Source organism: Pinus tabuliformis, chromosome 3_1, assembly GCF_031772625.1.
Source record: "Pinus tabuliformis cultivar Carrire ecotype Pingquan chromosome 3_1, CPIR1, whole genome shotgun sequence".
Classification (NCBI taxonomy): domain Eukaryota; kingdom Viridiplantae; phylum Streptophyta; class Pinopsida; order Pinales; family Pinaceae; genus Pinus; species Pinus tabuliformis.
In genome coordinates, this window is record NC_142301.1 from 672,872,001 (window position 1) to 672,895,070 (window position 23,070).

Here is a 23,070-nt window from a genome sequence, read left to right on the forward strand (position 1 = left end):
ATCAGTTTCCCCCTTCCCCTACTAAAAGAATGTATATAACACTCCCTTATGTAAATATCCCCTCCCTAGCAATATAGCCATATTTTCTAAGTCAGGGAAAGAACAGTCCATCTGGGGCTGCCATTAGCCCATCTGTGTCTTGGAATTGGTCTAACACCTAGTTAGACTAATAGCCATTCCCCTAATTCTACAATGCCCCTGTTGCCACCCTTCCCCCAAAAGTTGGGCTTGTAAATATTCAAACCCTGCCCACACTATTTTCCCCTTTTTCCCAAAGTCTCACCCCTGAAAATATTAATCCACGCGCATTAACCCACATAACCCACAAACTCCGCCATTTCCTAAGTTCTAAACCCACCACCGCGCTTTATTAAAATGGGAATATTCCCACATATCCCCATCCGTTATCCCGCCCCCGCCTCGTCCTGGCCGCCAGCCGTCGGATCGTCCGCCCCGCAGATCGACGGTGGGCGGGCCGTCCCATCTCGAAAACGCCCGAGCGTTAGCGTCCGGGAGATGGGCGGTATTACCGCCGTACCTCCCGCCACGCGTCAGCTCCTGGGCTGTGGCAGAGCCCCTTCTGACAAAACCGCTCCCCCCCCAAAGGTGGTGCGCCACAAAACCACTTACCGCCTCCTGCCCGGCGACGTCATCGCTTATGTCACCCCCCGCACAGTCACCGCTTACGTCATCCCCTCTGCCCAGTCACATGTCGAGTCATCTGCCTGCGTGGCCCCTTGCCACGTGTCATGCCATGTCACCGTTCGTACATGATGACGCCATGCTGACGTCATCCCACCACGTCATCATGCTGACGTCATCGCTGACGTCACCCACCGTACAACGTCACGTCATGCTGACGTCATCAGCACTTTTTTGGCGCGAAGGGAAAAAATCGCACTTCGGAGCCCCGGAATCAGATTCTGAGGCAGTTTTTGAAATCGCTCATCGCTAGATTTTTTGGGCCTGAATGGGGAATCTTTAGGGAATCTTTTCATTCTGCGGCCCCCAGCAGGCCCGAAAGGCGCCGAATGACCCATTTTTCTTCGCGAAGCTTGCCGGGAGGACCAGAAAACAGTTTTGAAGAAAACAGAGGCCGAACAGCGGCCATTAAATGATGATTTAACACACAGCACGTCAGCAAAGCATTTGTTTATTGCCAAAGAGTATCAGAGGAAGAAGAGAAGCCAAAGAGTATCAGCCGAAGATTTTTAGGGGCTCGAAGCACCTGAACATTGATGAGCCTCCCCCCAAAAAGTCAAATCAAGAGGCATAAGCCCATCCTTGCCCTCAAATCACAGTTAAAGCTTTAAATGCAGATAGACAGCAGAGATGCAGAAACCCATACACATTTATTTCAGAAAACGCTGCAGCAAGCCACCAAGGACAGCATCATTTATTTAGTTTTGATATGGCCCTGAGCGCAGCCCAAGATATTTTTTGCATTTATTTCTGGATAGGATTAGGTTAAGTAGTCATTTTTCTTTATGACCTGATTAGGTCAAGATGTAATAAAGGAACTCTGTAGATAGTTTTTCCCTATATATACCGCCCTCTACATTGTTTCAAGTGTTGGTTCATTGAGAATTTTCACCAGAGACTTGCATTGTATACCTGAGTTTTTTCTATAATCAAAGATTGCTGAAAGCTTGGAGAGAAAACTGTCTGTTGTGAATGAACGTTTTTGGAGATATGAAGATGGAATTCTTGTGCTGCAGCCTGAAGCAATAAGTGCATCTCACCTCTGTTTATTGTTTACCACTATCTAAATAGCAGAAAGAAAGAATAGCCTAGAATTAGTTTAAATACTCTCTATGCTCAATTTCTGCTATTTCTTTATGTTTTCCTCTGATTGAATTGGTTATGAATATGAATTCCTCCTGGCTCATGTTTACCCCAATTCACCTGTGTTTGCCAATTATCTAGGGATTCTTTACTGCCCCTAGGTAGCGCTCTGTTACCTCCTCTGTTAAGCTGATTGAGAGATTCTTAACTGCCTCTCATCACTTAGCATTTTTCCCATCATTTTAACCTGAAATATTGTTTTATGCTCAGCTATCTTGCTCCACTTTCCCTCTCTTGTGATCGAAGAAATGCACCAGCAGTTCTCATCCTCGACTCCACGCCCAATGGTTTGAAATTTCTAGACTATGCCTTGCCTCTCTGTCTGAAAACATCAATTTTCCCAACAAAAACAAAACAAAAACCCTCTGAACTCGAGACCTAGCCTAAAATCCTTTTCAACAAATCTAAATCTAAAAGAGAGAGCCCTCTCTGATTGCAGGTTGGCTAGAACCTGCAGTCCAAAGTTGGTTTGTGGTTACCTCGGCTGTATCCTTTTCCAGAGCTTAAGGACAACCTGAGTGATAACATAATGGCGACTCCACTGGGGATTTCTCAGATAGTTTCACGAAGAAGGTAAGAAAGCTCTGCTGAGACCATAAATCAAACTTTTCAACTGCTGTTTATCTCTTAAAACTACAGATGAAGCCTGAATGTCAGCCAGGAAGCCTTTGAGACTGTTTTTTGCTTTGCATTAACAGGAGTAAATAAATGCTGCTTCAGTCAATCTTCATGCTAGTTTTAAGTTACAAACAAGCTGTCACATATTGTAATTAGTCCCCTGTTGATTACAAAAACATTCCCCGGAAAATTACCCAAAAAACAATTCGGAAGCTGGCTCCCAAGAAAAATCCACGATATACAAGGTCTATTTCAGACCCCAACCCTCCAGCTGTTTTTGAAAACCCTAACATAATCTCGAAAATCATTAGGAAGCAAGAAAGACAGGAAGATTTTGCTGATTTGAGCCCTGAAACAACTTACCCTAGCAGTATTCCGACTCCTGTCAAGGTTTTGTTCCGTTCAACCCCTATTTCCCTTAGTTCATCATCTACATCCCGTAGTACTCCTTCCACACCTTCATTCACTGCACATACTAGCACTATTGTTGTTTCCAGCGTTCCAGTTACTCCTGTGATCCCCGTTACTCCAGTTGTTCCACTTATCCCCGTTGTTCCACTTATACCTGTCAATATGGCTAATAGATATGCACCCTTGCAATTACCTGCTAATGCTGGGGCTTTACCTCAAGAGTACCAATCTAAAATCGCATATTTTGATTCCACCGGTCCTTTCACAGCCCTTCAGCACACCAAAAAGATGCAAGACTATTTTGAAAACTATGAGATAGACGATGATAGTGTAAGAATGAGAATTTTTGTTCAGAGTTTGACAGGTGATGTAAGAACTTGAATCAGATCACTTGCTGCAAATTCCATAACCACCCCAGATGAGCTTTACCAATCCTTTACCAACAGATGGGAGAAAAAGAAATACCCCTTGCACATACTAGCTGAATATGATACGATCAAAAGAGGTCCTCAAGAGACTGTTTTGGAGTACTGTGCAAGATTCAATAATGTATATAACGCAATACCACAAAACTTAAGGCCTCCACCTGATCTAGCCTTGTACAAATTTCCCGATGGATTTGACCCGGATATGGCATACCAGTTAAAAGAAAGAGCTCCTCAAACCCTTGCCGACATGCAAAATGTTGTTGTTAGCGTAGAAGCCAATTTAATTGCCAAAAGAAACAGAGCTAGAATGGAAAGAAGAACCACCTTTAAGGAAGAACCCTCAGCTTTTGATCAAAAGCTTGATGCTATCATCAATGGCCTGCAAAGGCTGGGAGAAAGAGTAGAAAATGTCGAGAGAAAAGCATCATGGGAAGGACAACAGTCTAATACCATAAGAAACCCAAATTTTAGGAAAACACAGAACACAAATGCTGGTAGGCCTAACCAAGACCATGATATAAGACCCCCTTTCCAAGATAATTATGTTGAAGGATCTACATCTAGTGAACCCATAGAGGACACTCACATGAACTTAATGGATCTAAAGGGTGAGCACCAAACTGTCCTGTCCCAAGAAGACCAAAATGAACCTGATTACAATCAGTTTCAGACTAAGTCTGGCGAGTCTTTTGATTTTAAACAAGGTTATGATACCGCTGTGTATGAAGTACACAAACAATATAAGCTGAGAACTAGGACCATTGACATTTCCGAACCTAGTAAAACAAAGGAAGGCAAACAACCCAGCAAGACTAAAGGCAAGGCTGTCACAACAGAACCTGCTGATATACCTGTTCCAAACCCACATCAAGTCACTGTAGAAGACATAACAGAGATACAACCTTCCAAAGATCAGCCTTTGCCACATTCTTCCTCGGAAGAAAGCTCGAACAGGTTTCCAAAAAACTTTCCTGAAGTTGAAAAACCGCAAGAAAAAACTTCCCATAGCAGTAATAAACAAGAGCAAAACGCAGACAATTCAAATGAAATAGAAAAAACTGTTATTATCAACACCAAGACTCCACTGGAAAAGCCATTTAGCTTAGAGACAGAAATAGCTAAGTTAAAAATATCCATTCCCCTCTCAGAACTTGTTAAACACGATGTATATAGGCAGAAAATTCAGAGATCACTTCAAATGCCAGAGGTCAAAGATGATGTAAATGTTTTAGATGACACCCCAGAGCTGCTATTTGGCCCAGAAGTTAACGGAAAATCAACACATGGACCTGTCCCACCCTTTTATGTCAATTTTCATATACATGACAAAGTTTTGCACAATGCTATGTTTGACTCAGGGGCATCGCACAATCTTATGCCCAAAGCAGTTATGGAAAAACTGAATCTTGATGTTACAAGACCTTACAAAGATTTATACTCATTTGACTCAAGTCAAGTGAAATGTTTAGGCCTCATCAAAGACTTGTGTGTCTCCTTAGTTCAATACCCAAACAAGACCATCCTCATGGATGTAGTGGTTGCTGACATTCCACCAAAGTACGGTATGCTCCTGTCAAGATCATGGGGAGCAAAACTCCAAGGATCCCTTCAATTAGACCTCTCCTATGCCACTATTTCAGTCTTTGGGCAACCAAAGAGTCTGTATAGAGAAACGCTCATGAAATATGTGGTAAGTAGTGAGAGCAAGCCTCACAATTTTCCCATTTATTCAATCCACTCTGATATGGATTCTTTTATTTTATTTAATGATGATACAAATGTTTCAATTGATAATGAGCCCTTCGCTCTAGAGCAACAAGCACACATCAATGAAGAGTCAGTTGCAAATACCCACGAAACTGTCACAGCAATTGATGCAACCAGCATACCAAAAGAACTTTCCCAAACAGAAATCTTAAATCTGCCCAATCCTAAAACAACTCAATCTCTTGATACTAACCATAAGCGAGAAATCACATGGTATTTAGAGTTTGATGGCTCTGTCAACAAGTTAGGAGCAGGGGTAGGTGTCTGGATTCACAACACATATAACAACCATGCAGAAGGACATGCCTACAAACTGAATTTCAAATGCAAAAATAACATGGCATAGTATGAGGCTCTGCTTTTAGGCCTTAAACTCCTCAAAACTCTAGGAGCTGCAAAAGTGTCTATTTTGGGAGACTCTGATTTAATCATACAACAGATGAAAGGCAATTTTGTAACCAACGACAACAGAATGAGAGCCTATAGGACCGCTGCTACTAATATACTCGAGGCATTCACTGAGTTCAAGCTTGACAAGATTTCAAGAAATCACAACATTCATGCACACAGCCTAGCTACTTTTGCTAGTACATGCAAGCTTCCTTTTGACCCAAACCATCACTTCACAGCTGAAATAAAACATAGGCCCGCAGTCCCAAATAACGTTAAAGACTGGCAAGTATTCGAAAATGATGCCCAGATTAATAATTTTCTCACCCTTGAGCATGAGTTTTCAAGTATCAACATTGACATGGATGCTATGACAGATACAGAACACCAAACAAATGAAACTCAGCAAGATGTAACGTCTGCAATAGTCAAGCCAACCCTGAAACCAACTGTTTTTGACAAAGAAAACATAGAACAGCTGAAACAAATACACTTGGAGGATATAGCCAAAACAGAGGCAGACATCATTGACTTAAAGGATAACTTCCTGCCTGCTGGCCTAACCCCATTAGAAGATATGTTTGATGCTAATGATGTGCCCAGAAAGCCAAAATTGCAGCCCATAAACACTGAGATAGAGGAACATAACATTGGGATAGTAGAAAAGCCAAAAATGATCAAACTATCCAAAAACTTACCACCTGATCAAAAGCCCAAGTACATTGACTTATTCAAAGAGTTCCAAGATGTATTTGCTTGGACCTATGAGGATCTGAAATCCTATGATACCTCGGTGATCCAACACACCATTCCTTTAAAACCAAACCAGAAACCCTTCAAGTAGAAACTTAGAAGAATTAACCCTATGCTTCTTCCCCCGATTGAGAAGGAAGTAAAGAGGATGTTTGAAGCAGGCATCATAGCACCCATCAGATTTTCCGAATGGGTGTCCAATCTTGTTCCTAGGAGAAAAAAGACAGGTGAAATCATACTCTGTGTAGACATCAGAAATTTAAATCAAGTTTCCCTAAAAGACCATTACCCTTTGCCCAAAATGGACCACATCTTGCAAAGTGTAGTGGGATCATCTAGAATCTCTTTGCTAGATGGTTTTTCAGGTTTCAACCAAATACTTGTTCACCCAGACGACCAAGACAAAACTGCCTTTACTACACCCTGGGGAACATTCAAGTATGTAAAGATGCCATTTGGTCTTAAAAACGTTGGTGCTACCTTTCAACGAGCAATGGATATTGCTTTTGCCAAAGAAATACATGACTTCCTAGTTGTCTACCTTGATGACTTAACCCCATTTTCCAAATCTGATGAAGAACACCTCAAGCATCTCAGGCAAATTTTCATGACATATAGGAAATACGGCATTTCCTTGAACCCCAAGAAGTCTCTGTTTGGCCTTGAAGAAGGCAAATTACTTGGCCACATCATATCAAAGGATGGGATCATAATTGATCCTGAAAGAATACAATCCATCCTCCAAATCCCATTTCCAAGAAACATTAAAGAACTACAAGCATTCCTTGGGAAAATCAACTTCTTGAGAAGATTTATTCCAAATCTAGCTGAGCTGATAAGACTGTTGAGCAACATGTTAAAGAAGGATGCCAAGGTAAAATGGTCTCTTGAAACCAAGCAAGCATTTGAGAGTATCAAATCAGCCTTAACTCAAACCCCGGTCCTAACTAGCCCACAGTTTGATAAAGATTTTATCATATTTTCATTTGCATCTGATCACACCATAGTCGCTGTCCTTTTGCAAAAGGATGAACAGGGAGCTGAAAAACCAATTGCTTTTTTCAGCCGAGCATTAAGAGACACCCCTTTGAAGTACCCAATAATGGAAAAGCAGGCCTACGCACTGGTTAAGGCCATCAAGGATTTCAGAGTGTACATATTATATTCACACGTGATTGCCTATGTCCCACATGCTACTGTAAAAGACATATTAACCCAAGAGGGATTAGAAGGCAAAAGAGGCAAATGGATTGCAAACATCCTTGAATATGACATAGAGATAAAACCAACCAAGCTAATAAAGGGACAAGGTTTAGCTAAACTGATGTCCGAAACAAACTTTCAAGCCTTAGAGATTAACCAGCTAGACAATGAACCAGAGCTGGCGACTCCACAGATCAGTGAAATTTTTTTACAATCCCCATGGTACGCTGATATATGCTTTGTATTGCTAAACTTGTGTGCTCCCCCAGGATTGTCCAGAACCAAGAAAAGATTTTTGAAAATGAAGGCTTTAAAGTTTTTTGTTATAGATGGTGCATTATTTTGGAGAAATCATGAAGGTATATTGCTTAATTGTTTAACCATGAATGAAACTAACAATGTCATGAAAGAATTCCATGCAGGTGACTGTGGAGGACATCTATACTGGAAGTCTACTGCTGATAAAATTCTAAGGGCTGGTTTTTATTGGCCCTCTCTTTTTGCATATGTAAAGAAGTTTGCCATGTCATGTCACAAATGCCAAATTTTTGAGGGCAAGAGAAAGTTATTGCCCCTGCCCCTTAAACCCATCTCCACAGAAAAACCTTTTCAACAATGGGGTCTTGACTTCATTGGAGAAATCCATCCCTCTTCCTCAGGCCAACACAAATGGATCCTAACAGCCACCGACTATTTCACTAAGTGGGTTGAAGCCATTCCCTGTAGACAAGCCAATGACACCATCATTATCCAATTCCTTGAGTGCAATATCCTTTCCAGATTTGGTTTCCCTGAGAAAATCATCACTGATAATGCCGCCGCCTTTAAGTCCAAAAAGATGATCAATTTTTGCCACAGATTTCATATTACCTTGGGCCACTCCACAGCCTATTACCCTCAAGGCAATGGCTTGGCCGAGTCATCTAACAAAAGCCTCATCAACATCATAAAGAAAGTGCTGGAAGAAAACAAAAAGAACTAGCACAAAAAGCTGGTAAATGCCCTATGGGCAGACAGACTGTCAAGCAAAATATCCATTGGGATGAGCCCTTATGAGCTAGTATATGGCATGGAGGCCAGATTTCCTTCATCCCTGGGCATTCCCACTATCAAGCTGTTACAAGAGATTCAGGCTGAACCGAATGACATTCAAAGAAGAATCAATTAGACCATCCATCTGCAGCAAACCAGAGAACAAGTTTATGACAGAGCTCAGATTGTGCAAGAAAAGCTCAAGAAGATGTTTGATAGGAGAGCTAAGGCTGAAGATTTCAATGTTGGTGATAGAGTTCTAAGATGGGACTCAAGAAGGGAAGACAAAGACAAACATGCCAAGTTTGATTTTCTATGGAGAGGTCCATTGGTTATTTCTGCGGTTCAGGGAAATAACACTTATTTTCTCAGATCTGTAGAGGATTGTTCTGCTGAAGAAGGCCCTGTCAATGGCCGTATGCTGAAGCATTACCATGATCCCTTTTAAGGGACACAATGCAGCTTTGTATATATCTTTGTAAAGTCTTATTTGTATATATCAGCACTTTATTTTCATTCTTTTTTATAAGCAAGCTGATTGTTTAAGAAGCAACAGTAAATCTGTGAAGATCCAGCCGATGCAAGTATTCCAGTTTTAAAAGCCCTGTCTCTGCACTAATTTCAGCACAACAGCGAAGAATAGCACAGACACATCACAATGTATCATGGTAAAGGCAAACTATTGCAGATTGTAATCTTCAGCCAAAAGAGTGTTGACAAGGAAGAAGAAATTGGTTAGTAACTGTTCAGGACCAGAGTCAGAGGAGATACATCAGTTTTGACCCATGATTTTCAGAGACATAATGCTCAAACAATGTTGTACATAATTATCAAGCATGCAGAAGAAAGCAGGCGATGTTGTACTGTTCACAGTAATTTAGTTGAGGAAGAGGTTGTTTATAGTTCCAGGTTTATATTTTTAAAAAGCCAGAACAAAGAAGTATTCCCAGTCTACAGCAACAAATAGAAAATCAACGCAGTCTAACCTGCTGTTCTTGGCTTTTCACAAGGAAAAGCCATCCCCAAGTGGAGCCACTGTTAGCCTCCTGTTGCAACAGGGTATCATTTTTCATGATTGACATTTTCACATGCCAAATATGTCATACTTTGCAAGCTGCAGTGTTCCATATTTCCAGAAGAGACCAAAGGAGAAAGCCATGAAGTGTACTAGTCCAAATGCCACTGCTGATTCCAATTTTGATGAGTTGTTCCAATTTTGAAGAGTTTTCATTTAAGGGAGGTCCAAACAGTTTAATCTTGGTCTCCCTAGGTTTCAATTTCCTATTTTAGAATATAGGGAATGATATCTGTCCAAACAGTTTAATCTTGGCAGATCTGTAGATAGGTAGAGAATCAAAGGGACGCAACTGCTTAATCTGGGCCCTGGCAGAAATAAGTGTAGATTTAGATAGGAAAAATTCAAAAGAAAAAATTGTAAATCTGGGTTTGCAAGTCTAAGTGCACCCAAACCAAAAAGAAGAAAAAATGTTAGGAGAGTAGGCTGGGTAGGTAGTTGTGTGGTTGCAGAATGACAATTTGTGATCAATTTTGTAGTACAAAGTGTTATATTTTTATAGATCACAGTGCAGGCAGTGTTCATGCAAAGGAGCTCAAAGGTAGACATAACTAACTCCCCCCTTCTTCTAATTCCCCAAGTCCCTTACTAACTTCCCAAAGAGGTCAAGATCTGCGTGATTCCTCTTAGATTCATCATCATCCATATCAGTTGCCTTGGTGAAGATCTGCTTCACTCAAGGATTTTTTTTATTTTCAAGGTCTTTTCCCCAAAATAGCCTAAGGTCCCTGACCTTAGCGCTTGCTGATCACTGTCATATTAACTACTAACAGTATTATATAATTCCCTATCAGTTTCCCCCTTCCCCTACTAAAAGAATGTATATAACACTCCCTTATGTAAATATCCCCTCCCTGGCAATATAGCCATATTTTCTAAGTCAGGGAAAGAACAGTCCATCTGAGGCTGCCATTAGCCCATCCATGTCTTGGAATTGGTCTAACACCTGGTTAGACTAATAGCCATTCCCCTAATTCTACAATGCCCCTGTTGCCACCCTTCCCCCAAAAGTTGGGCTTGTAAATATTCAAACCCCGCCCACACTATTTTCCCCTTTTTCCCAAAGTCTCACCCCTGAAAATATTAATCCGCACGCATTAACCCACATAACCCACAAACTCCGCCATTTCCTAAGTTCTAAACCCACCGCCGCGCTTTATTAAAATGGAAATATTCCCACAGAACCCCGTCCGTTATCCCACCCCCGCCTCGTCCTGGCCGCCAGCCGTCGGATCGTCCGCCCCACAGATTGACGGTGCGCGGGCCATCCCATCTCCAAAACGCCCGAGCGTTAGCGTCCGGGAGATGGGCGGTATTACTGTCGTACCTCCCGCCACGCGTCAGCTCCTGCGCTGTGGCGGAGCCCCCTCTGACAAAACCGCTCCCCCCCCAAAGGTGGTGCGCCACAAAACCACTTACCGCCTCCTACCCGGTGACGTCATTGCTTACGTCACCCCCCGCACAGTCACCGCTTACGTCACCCCCTCTGCCCAGTCACATGTCGAGTCATCTGCCTGCGTGGCCCCTTGCCACATGTCATGCCACGTCACCGTCCGTACATGATGACGTCATGCTGATGTCATCCCGCCACATCATCATGCTGACGTCATCGCTGACGTCACCCGTCGTACAACGTCACGTCATGCTAACGTCATCAGCACTTTTTTGGCGCGAAGGGCAAAAATCGCACTTTGGAGCCCCGAAATCAGATTCTGAGGCAGTTTTTGATGAGCGATTTGCGCCTAGCGCAAAAGTGCAAATCGCTCATCGCTAGATTTTTTGGGCCTGAATGGGGAATCTTTAAGGAATCTTTTCATTCTGCGGCCCCCAGCAGGCCCGAAAGGCGCCGAATGACCCATTTTTCTTCGTGAAGCTTACCGGGAGGACCAAAAAACAGTTTTGAAGAAAACAGAGGCCGAACAGCGGCCATTAAATGATGATTTAACACACAACACGTCAGCAAAGCATCTGTTTATTGCCAAAGAGTATCAGAGGAAGAAGAGAAGCCAAAGAGTATCAGCCGAATATTTTGAGGGGCTCGAAGCACCTGAACATTGATGAGCCTCCCCCCAGAAAGTCAAATCAAGAGGCATAAGCCCATCCTTGCCCTCAAATCACAGTTAAAGCTTTAAATGCAGAAAGACAGCAGAGATGCAGAAACCCATACACATTTATTTCAGAAAACGCTGCAGCAAGCCACCAAGGACAACATCATTTATTCAGTTTTGATATGGCAGCCCTGAGCGCAGCCCAAGATATTTTTTGCATTTATTTCTGGATAGGATTAGGTTAAGTAGTCATTTTTCTTTATGACCTGATTAGGTCAAGATGTAATAAAGTAACTCTGTAGATAGTTTTGCCCTATATATACCGCCCTCTACATTGTTTCAAGTGTTGGTTCATTGAGAATTTTCACCAGAGACTCGCATTGTATACCTGAGTTTTTTCTATAATCAAAGATTGCTGAAAGCTTGGAGAGCAAACTGTCTATTGTGAATGAACGTTTTTGGAGATATGAAGATGGAATTCTTGTGCTGCAGCCTGAAGCAATAAGTGCATCTCACCTCTGTTTATTGTTTACCACTATCTAAATAGCAGAAAGAAAGAATAGCCTAGAATTAGTTTAAATACTCTCTATGCTCAATTTCAGCTATTTCTTTTTGTTTTCCTCTGATTGAATTGGTTATGAATATGAATTCCTCCTGGCTCATGTTTACCCCAATTCACCTGTGTTTGCCAATTATCTAGGGATTCTTTACTGCCCCTAGGTAGCGCTTTGTTACCTCCTCTATTAAGTTGATTGAGAGATTCTTAACTGCCTCTCATCACTTAGCATTTTTCCCATCATTTTAACCTGAAATATTGTTTTATGCTCAGCTATCTTGCTCCACTTTCCCTCTCTTGTGATCGAAGAAATGCACCAGCAGTTCTCATCCTCGACTCCACGCCCAATGGTTTGAAATTTCTAGACTATGCCTTGCCTCTCTGTCTGAAAACATCAATTTTCCCACCAAAAACAAAACAAAAACCCTCTGAACTCGAGACCTAGCCTAAAATCCTTTTCAACAAATCTAAATCTAAAAGAGAGAGCCCTCTCTGATTGCAGGTTGGCTAGAACCTGCAGTCCAAAGTTGGTCTGTGGTTACCTCGGCCGTATCTTTTTCCAGAGCTTAAGGACAACCTGAGTGATAACACACAAGAAGGATGGATCATGGCGCATGTGTCCAGATTATAGGGAGCTCAACAAGCTCACTATTAAAGATAAGTTCCCCATTCCTGTCATTGATAAATTACTGGATGAATTGCATGGATCAATTTACTTCACCAAGTTGGATCTTCGTTCAGGATATCATCAAATCAGAATGAAGACTGAAGACATTCCGAAAACAGCATTTAGAACTCATGAGGGTCATTATGAATTTTTGGTCATGCCTTTTGGCCTTACCAATGCACCTTGAACATTTCAAGGTTTGATGAATTCAATATTCAAACCATTCCTTAGAAAATTTGTGTTAGTATTTTTTGATGATATACTAATCTACAGCAAGTCTTGGAAGGATCATGTTGAACATGTTGACAGGGTGCTACAACTATTGGAGGAGAAACAATTATATGCAAAAATATCCAAATGTTTCTTTCGAGTCCAGGAGGTGGAATATCTGGGTCGTATTGTATCTCATGAAGGAGTTAAGGTAGACCCTAGCAAAATTAAAGCCATTAAGGAATGGAAAATCCCCACATCCATAAAGAATCTGCGAGGATTTCTCGGGTTGACAGGGTATTATCGCAAGTTTGTTAATAATTATGGGAGAATAGCAGCACCTCTAACAACATTATTGAAGAAAGATGCACTTTCATGGACTCCAGAAGCAACAAAGGCCTTTGAACATCATAAAGAGGCAATGTGCCAAGCACCGATCTTAGCTACACCCGACTTCACAAAAACCTTTATTGTGGAATGTGATGCTTCAGGAAATGGAATTGGTGTTGTTCTAAAGCAAGATGAAAGACCCATTGCTTTTGAAAGTCGTCCAATCAAGGGAAAGTTTTTAAGCAAAGCTATTTATGAGAAGGAAATGTTGGCAATACTCCATGCACTTAAGAAATGGCGACCCTACCTAATGGGAAGACACTTCAAGGTAAAAACGGATCATGATAACCTTAAATACTTTTTACAACAAAGATTATCCTCTGAAGAGCAACAAAAGTGGGTCACAAAGATGTTGGGCTATGACTTTGAAATCATCTACAAAAAAGGGAAGCAAAATGTAGTGGCAGATGCACTCTCAAGAAAGGATGAGGATTTGGAAGCATTGTTGTGTGCCATTTCTATTATCCAACAAGATTGGATAAATGAAGCAAGGGAGGAATGGAAGAATGACGAAAAGTGTGGGCACTTATTCGAAAGTTACAACAAGATTCTAGTACGTCTGATACATTTAGCTAGCAAAATTATTCATTATGGTACAAAGATCGCTTATACCTCTGTAAGAATTCCTAGCTAAAACAAAAGATTCTTATGGAATTGCACACTTCTCCCTTAGGAGGGCACTCAGAATTTCTAAAAACTTACCACAGGGTTTGATCCAGATTTAAACAGGACCGCAACAAATTACAGAGATAACCATATACACAAAGATGCAGCGGAAATAATACTTCATTTCATTAATGGAAAATACTGAAATATGCTTACAACCAGAAATGGAAATAAACCAGCTACGGCGATGATAGCTTATGTCTGAGAAGAGATGTGGTGGCTACATGCCTCTGAACTGTTCTGAACTGTGTTACAATGAGGCTCGAAGGCCTATTTATTGTTGAGAAACAATGGAAAACCCTTAACATTCCGAAATCTAACCCTAGAAGATGAAACGCCAAATTGTGGGCCCCATTTGGGTAAATTGGTACATCAATTTCCCGGGGTCGTAACTTTGGCATACGATCTCCATTTGACGCGTACGATAGCTCGTTAGAAAGATCTATCCGAGTACTACCACTTTGGGAGGCAACATGGGTCCATGGACCCATGTTTCCCTAGATTCCCAAAAAAACGTCGTTTAGGGCCTCAAAACGGCTCCGGAAGTTCAGGACCCGAAAAACTGCTAAAAATAGTAAACTGTGCTACAATTTAGGAAACTGAAAAAGCTGAAAGAGACAGTTGTGGGGGTCCAAATGGGATAGGTGGGTGGCCACCAACATCCACCTGGATCATTCCTCCCCCCTTAGGAAGCAATGGTCCCCATTGCGTTGAGTTCCTCCATCTGCTGAACTTGTCCTGCAATCTCTGATGTGTCCAGTGATGGTGGGAAGCATGGTCGACGATGGTCCACATTGAACATTTGGTGCAGGCGAAGGAATGGAGGAATGATGTGCTCCAAAGCATTGTTCCCCATAGCCTTGGTACTGCTGTAAGGACCATGTCGGAGTGGTCTGAGCTTCTGGTGGGTTCTGGTAAGGCGTTCTTTCTGTCGATGCAACCAGACTTTGTTGTCCACCTGAAACTTGTGTGGTACCTGTGTGGGTGAGGAGAAGTTGTTCCTGTGTTTTGTAATGACCGTATCCCTTTGCTGCTGCTGCTGCGTGGAGGAACCCATTGCAGGGGTCATGGATGTAGCAATGATCTTCCCCTTACTTTGGGAGTGAACCAGACAGATGAATTTCCTGGTCTGTGATATGAGCTTGCTGCCTTTCTTGGTACTGATCAAAGATGTGGCGGTAGGTGGGGCTACCTCCGGTATCCTGAATAATGAATTATTCAAAGAAATAATGACAGCACGAGGCCTGGACTCATACACAGCATGTCGCCTCCACAAGTATGGCTGGCCTAATAATACATCGCAAACATCCAGAGGTGTAACATCACACAATACCTCGTCTGTGAAGGGTTTGATGCTGTAGGGAAGGTGGCACTGCTGGCAAACTTTCAGATCTCGTCCTTCGTGAAGCCACCCGATACTGTACGGCTGCGGGTGCGGTGTAGTCGGTAGGCCCAACCGCTTCACAACCTCTGCTGAAATGAGGTTCTTGTGGCTGCCACTGTCGACAATGAATTGTAGCGGCGAACCCTTCACCCACATCTGTGAGTGGAAAAGACGCTCCCCTTCCTCTGGATTTTCGAGCTCATCTTTCTGGATCTTGGCGGTGGCAACAGTGGCACTGTGATCCGCATCAATGATATGCTTCCCTTTGCCATTCCCCTTGTCGGGTTCTGGCTCAGGGTCGGAACATGCATCTGATTCGGAAGCCTTCAACTCAGCCACCAGTGACTGGTTGGTCCGACACTCACTTGTGTTATGAGTGGGACTCTTGTGGAACTCACACCACTTCCCTGTGTCCTTCTTCGGCTTCATGGTGTTGTTCTTTTCTTGCGGCTTCGACGGGTTTTCTTGGGTCACCCCGCCTTGGCTTTGTCCTTTGGGCTTCGGATTTGCAGATCCAAAGTCTCGCTTCTTCTGTTTGAACTTTTGCTCGATTTTGACAGCGTATCGGTACGCCGTGCCGAGCGAGGAGATGTTCAAGAAAACCATCTCTTCCTGGATGTATTTGTGCAGGCAGCCACGGTATTTGAGTACCAAATGTAGCTCAGAATCTTTGATACCCAACTGTGTGCAAAGGGTATGAAAAATGTTTGTGAACTCTGGCACATCTTGGTCTCGTCCCTGCCGCAGTGTGGTCCATTTGATGTATTTGTCCTCATAGCTTCCAACAGGGTAGTATTGCTCCTTGATGGCATCCCAGAAGTCATTCCAAGTGGGTGCGGCTGAAAATAGTGAGCCTGTACTTTCATCCTTCTGCTCGCAGTAGGTTTCCCACCAGTCCTTGACGTGGGGGGCTGCTTTAAGAAGAGCGAAAACAATCTTTTCCCGACTTGAAAATTCGTGAACAGAAAAATACCCATCTAGCAGATTTAACCATTTATCTACGGCATCTGCGTCTATTTAACCCTCGAAGATGGGGATTTCAAAATTAACTTGTACCTTAAACGGTGTGGCGTTTCCAGAGTCGCTGTTGGAAGCCAATGCGTCGCCTCTGGGTAGCCACTGAAGAATCTGTGCAAAGCTATCCATCATCGCGTTCCTTTGCCGCTCAAGCGCTTCTTCGAGCAAGATTTTGATAGGATCTCCTGCCCCCTCGTCTTTCTTCTCATCCGCCATGGGAGGCCGTCGGGATTTTCAAGGCTGGTCTTGCAAAGGTTCGACCAGTTCAAGCCCTAACTCCTTATATCCCGACCTCATTGGGGACAAGCAAAGAAAAACATAGAAAAAGCAGACCGCTCTGATACCACTGATCCGGATTTAAACAGGAACGCAACAAATTACAGAGATAACCATATACACAAAGATGCAGCGGAAATAATACTTCATTTCATTAATGGAAAATAATGAAATATGCTTACAACCAGAAATGGAAATAAACCAGCTAGGGCGATGGTAGCTTATCTCTGAAAAGAGATGTGGTGGCTACATGCCTCTGAACTGTTATGAACTGTGTTACAATGAGGCTCGAAGGCCTATTTATTGTTGAGAAACAATGGAAAACCCTTAACATTCCGAAATCTAACCCTAGAAGATGAAACGCCAAATTGTGGGCCCCGTTTGGGTAAATTGGTACATCAATTTCCCGGGGTCGTAACTTTGGCATACGATCTCCGTTTGACACGTACGATAGCTCGTTAGAAAGATCTATCCGATGCATGGTGAACTGGAGAACCGCGGGCGAAAAGGCGAACAACACTAAAAGGACAAAGGCATGACCCGCGCTCTAGAGACCAGCAGTATTGATCGGGGCACCCTCAAATGGTAAGCAGTTTTGGATGGAAGCGGAGTGATCCCACTCAATGATCGATGCATGGCAAGTGAATGTGAGAGAAAACCGCCGTTGATCGCGTGCTATCGCTTGAGCAAGTTAACCATGTAGGACGTGCGTATGGCATCGGATCTAGAGGCCCCAGATCGGACAGCTGAGATCAAGCCCGATGGAGGAAGCGGAATTGACGAAGGAATATGCCGCGTTTTAAAAGGATTTGGAATCCATTTGACCACCACAGTGGAGGAAAGACTTCATCCATGATGTAACTAAAGAAACGAACCAACGAAGTAGGCTGGCATCGTTTAGAGGAGGACATGTGGCCACTCCCTGAGCGTTCATGCTGACGCCGAACATGGAACTCCAAGCGCAGCTATAGAAGGTGAATCAATAGAGGCGGACGAGGAACCGAACAGGCATTGGACATAATGGCTAAAAGCCGTGAATAGAGACAGAATACACAGTTGAAGAGAGAGTCAGTCAAAGCGAACCCTGAGAGGAGGACTAAACACTAAGAGACAGAAACCAGAGAAGAAGGCAGCAAGATCATTAATCAATTCCAATGGGATGATTGTTTTCTAGAAATTGATTCAACCTCTAGCTACCATCAAGTTCAAATAGAACTCATATATGTTTAGAACACAAACTTCAAAACCAAGTTTGGGCTCTTTGAGTGGTCTTGTATGTTGCACGGACTTACTAGTTATCTTGCCACATTTATGAGCAAAATCAACAACATTTTTCAGGTCTTACATTGGAAGTTGTGTTATTGCATACCTTAATGTCACCTTGGATTACAACCCAACAAAGTAGGATCATTTGTAATATGTCAAGATTGTATTAGATCTGATAATAGAAGGGAAGCATGAGGAAAAAATCAAAATATATTTTTCTGAACAAGATTCCATCTAGTGCCATCAATTTATAGCCCAGTATCAAGGAGTACAAGTAGCTCCTAAGAAAAATGCCCAAAGAATGACCAATGACCAATAATGTAACACGATAATTTTTTTATTAAAAGGAATAACTTCTATAGAAAATTTGGCCACCAATGTCCTTTAATTGCTCTTTCTAAATCAACTTACAAATAGTACTAAGTAATTACATTAAGAATTCAAAGAAAAGAAAAAACTTACCAACTCAAGAAGACACAATTTGTTGAACACTCGCACTTGCACTCCTTGACATTCCATAACCTTTTCAAGTAGTGATTGACCTCCCAATTTTCTACCCTTGTTTCTTACGTAGGGAGGACAACTAGTCGCTTATCTCTCTAAATATATATCCCATGCCATGTTGAAATATAACATTTACAATGAGGAATGTATACCCCAGTTCAAGTACTTACACTAACAAAAATTTTAAGCAAATAAATTATGTTGCACACAAAATATCAAACATTTAATCTAATATAAGAATGAAGCCCCAAACAAATAGCAAGCCATCTCAACCACTCCCTCACACATATACTTGACATTAGTGTATTAGACATCCCATGTAATTAAAGTCTATTAGATATGATTTGTATAGCATCTTGTAACCCACTGGAGTGAATTACTTCCTTCTCAAACTATCTGAAGATTCATTATGTGGTTAACATTGGAAGCCTAAACTAATTACGCGAGCTTATGCCTTTAAAGGAGGAGGAACAAGTTATGCACCCCCAAGATATTATTCAAAGTGTCTAAAATGCTCTAGGAAAAGACACATAGCTAGATACAAGGGCATGGGAAACAAAAATCAAATAGACTAAAACATAACAAGTTGATAGAAAAGGAAAACTACATTTGTAAGCTAAGTGGTTCTGTGAGCATACTTTAGAGAGAAATTCCCCCATATACAACAAATATTGAGGACAATTCAAAAGCAAAAGGGAGCTCCTTGAGAACTCATGTATTGTAGTATAAATCTTAAAATCATCTTTATTTGCATATGTCATGCATATGTCATAAATAATTTTCCCCGGTAAATTTTGTGCTTAGAAAAATTTGACATCTTGTGTATTTGAACTCCCACATCTAGGTGGTACTTATAGCTTGTAACACTTAGATGTTCTTTATAGGTTAATGAAAAATGTCACTTGTCCAGAAGTAGCCTACTCTTACAAAATCCTTCCATTTTGCTAGCAATTGCACATATCATTTAAATATAATACAAGCATCAATTAATGAAAACATTGTCGTGTATTGCAATGAGCAAGTTCTTTGTGTGCTTTGGCCTGGAACTTTAGGATCCATGTTTTAGATTTCTTCATTATGCTCTATATTTGGCCCATACACCAATTAATTTCTATAACAAAAACTATTTCCTTGACATTTCACCCTTCAATAAATGCATCAAATCTTATAAAAAAAATTATGAATCCCACTACAAACATGCTATAGGAAAATCACCTCAAGGAGAGAGAGAGAATGTTGAAGAATTATTATTTATCCATTATAGGTGTATTAAACTTTTAAATTATATCCATAAGTTTTTCTACGTACTTAGTCGTGGCAAGTTTGATTGCGTTTTGATAGGGCATGTATATTCTACTTGTTTCTATTGTTTTCCAATTTGACTTAGTGACTCACATTCTTACTACGATAATATTTTATCAAAAATCAATCAGTGAAATTATTTGTCTTAATGTTTGAGCATATTGACCTTAATGATTACGAGGCATTGTTTTTGTGGTTGTAGTGTTAAGTATTCTATTGTGCTTTTCTTTCCCCAATGATTGCGAGGCATTGTTTTTGTGGTTGTAGTGCTATTTTTTTTACAACATTTTTCTTTCCCTAACATTAACTCCTTAAAGGATGCCTTACAAGTCTTAAACATTGAGTAGACAATAAGAAAAGCAAATGGGATAATTATTGTAACTATATATTCAACAACAAAATATAACATACCTCTATTGCAACATTGGAATCCCAAGTTTTTGCATGGCTAAAAAGCTCCCATTCCCATAAATGATAAAATGGACCCATAATACAACCAATATGTAAACCATAGGTGAACCTTATGCATATTATAGTGAGGTACGTTATAGTGTGGTATGTATGTAAGTACGCATGCCATTGGACACGATGGTTACTAACATACATACTATAGTGTATGTCATTGCAAAAGTCCTGAGGATGTGGACCAATTGATAGGTGGGGAGGTTTGGTTCCCACAGGTCTCGTGGTCCAATCCCAGGCAGGACTATGAATGCCTGAAAGCTGCTCCAGATTTCTTCACTTGAAAAAAAAGTGTATATCCTTGCAAAGGGTGTATTTCTCACCCAATCCTTGAAATAATTGATAATGGGTGGCAAGGAAATTAAGAGCTATGGCGAATAGTTGTTATATGCATAATAGGTGAAACAAAGTACTTTCCACAAATTCAAATTAAGGCCCAAGAGTATCAACTATTCCTACAATAAAATATAATCAATGTGATAAGGTCAACGATCTAATCAATGTGATAAGGTTAATGATCTAATCCATGTGATGGTTTTAAGAAAACAAATGTTCTTATTGAATTTATTAAACATGTTAACCAAACAATATTTTTTCCATGCTAAATTAAGCTAGGCTAAGATGTTTCAATGTTGGATGGAAAAACTATCTATGTGAGTGTGGGATGATGTTACCAAAGTTGTGGGAGACTATCTTAAACCTAAATATAGAGAGTGATTATGTTACATGGATTCCTATCAGCCAAAACTTAATAAAGACTAAACCTAACAAAAACCAACGATAAATACACCCAAACAGAGAGAAATTCAACCGATGGTATGCATACATACCATGACTTCAATTGGGATTATTTTTCCAATCTGATGTTGGTAATAAAGATCAATGCACTCGACATCCAGTCTCTTCAAGCTTGCTTCACAGCAGGCGCGAACATATGCAGGATCTCCTCGGATCTTTCATTTTCCATCTGGATAGCTAAGTCCAAACTTTGTAGCTAATTGGACTTTGTCTCTTATATCTTTAATGGCCTGCAAGCGTGAATCAAAATCTCAAGTTAAGATCCATATAAATTCATTGGTAATTCTAAGGAAAATAGAAACCCCTTGAGGGGGCAGGCAATCCTACCTTTCCAATGAGGATTTCGTTGGTGAAGGGCCCATAAATTTCTGAAGTGTCCAAAAGGGTGATGCCCTTGGAGATGGCATGGTGGATGAGAGATATCATTTTTCCATTGGGCTTTGGTTGGCCATAGGAGGCAGACATGCCCATGCAACCCAAACCCTGTGCTGATACTTCTAATCCTTGCGACCCCAAACACAATCTATGCACTGTATTTGCTGTTGTTGCTAATTGTGCCATTGCTATTGTTTTTTTTTCAATATAAAAAGTTGTATATTAGATAATAAGAAACTAATGGATCATATACATCAATTGTCTTCCAGAGTGTACACTATAGAACTCCAGATTACCAAATAGCTTGAAACAGTCAATCCCCTCAAAACTGCCCAAAAAACTAGAAATAATCATGTTTCTTAAGAAAATAAACTTAAGCAAAAAGATCATCCTAGAAATGTTTGTTCCTTCTAAATCATCATCAGAACTATCAAAGAAACAGAAAAATATAGCGTCCATTTTTATAGTTCCAATAATCTACACATACAATTATGGAAATAGTAGTTTTATCAACAATCAATAATAGATCGAGAATTGCTGATGTAAAAACTTATCCGTGGAATGAAGAAACCACAAAGTGTGGTTGTTGCACCTCCATGTAAATGACCATCTGAACTTTACCTGTTTTACCCAGAAGGCCCTTCTTTGAGAGAAAATCCGCTATCTGGTTATATTCTCTTCCTATGTAATTAATAGGAGGATGTCCTCTCTTTGTCTAGAGGCATTCAATTCTCCTTAACCATCCCAAAAAGGAGGGCTGATTTATGTTGGCATTTCTCTTAACATGATCCACAATAATCTTGGAGTCGCCATATATATGGATCTCTGGGATATTTAAAAAAGTTATAAGCCAAATGATACCCCAAAGTGCCATTGCCTCAGCCTTGTTGTTGGTGCCCGTCCTTTCATTCCAGTATGTCGTATACTGCAAATCGGGTGACATAACCAGCCATATGCCACATCCATAAATTTGGTTTTATGAAGCCCCATTGAAGAAGGCAATCAGATATACCATAGGAGGAGCAACACTCTTTTTCTACTTCTATTTTTGGTGAATCTCCTTTGCTAGATAAAGTGTCATTAATGAAATGATCTTTTCATATGTAACTCCAAAATCTTCAAAACAGTTCTCAAAGATACGTTTGTTCCTCCATTTCCATATAGTCCAAAAAACAAATAGAGGAATGTTCCTCCATGCCAATTTTTTATTGAGCCACCATCTCAAACAATCTGCAACATTTTGAAATTGAAGGTGAGGAAAAACATAATAAGCATCAAGTTTAAACCATACCTTGGAAACATGTTGACATGACAAAAATAGATGTGCATTGTTTTACTCCTCCTGCTTGCAAATAACACATATGCCAGGACCATGCCAATGACGTTTTTGCAAATTCTACCATGCTAGATTCTTGTTGTGGAAAAAAAGCCATGTAAACTAGATGGTTTTACATGGGACATGACATTTCCATAATTCAAATAGCATCAAATCCACCACATATCCGCATTCTACCTCACACAGTTTATCATATATGTCTGCAACCACAACATTTGTATATTTTATTTTCCCAGACCAAATAAGTCTATCATGATGGACCTCCCTACAAATCCCAACAAATTTTAAAAC

The 23,070-nt window shown here is 41.0% G+C and overlaps 1 pseudogene; it reads right to left on the minus strand.

The window, feature by feature from the left end:
• LOC149188886 (putative aldo-keto reductase 4) overlaps positions 1-21,629 on the minus strand; it is a 119,325-nt pseudogene extending 97,696 nt beyond the window's left edge.
• Positions 21,630-23,070: the final 1,441 nt, after the last annotated feature.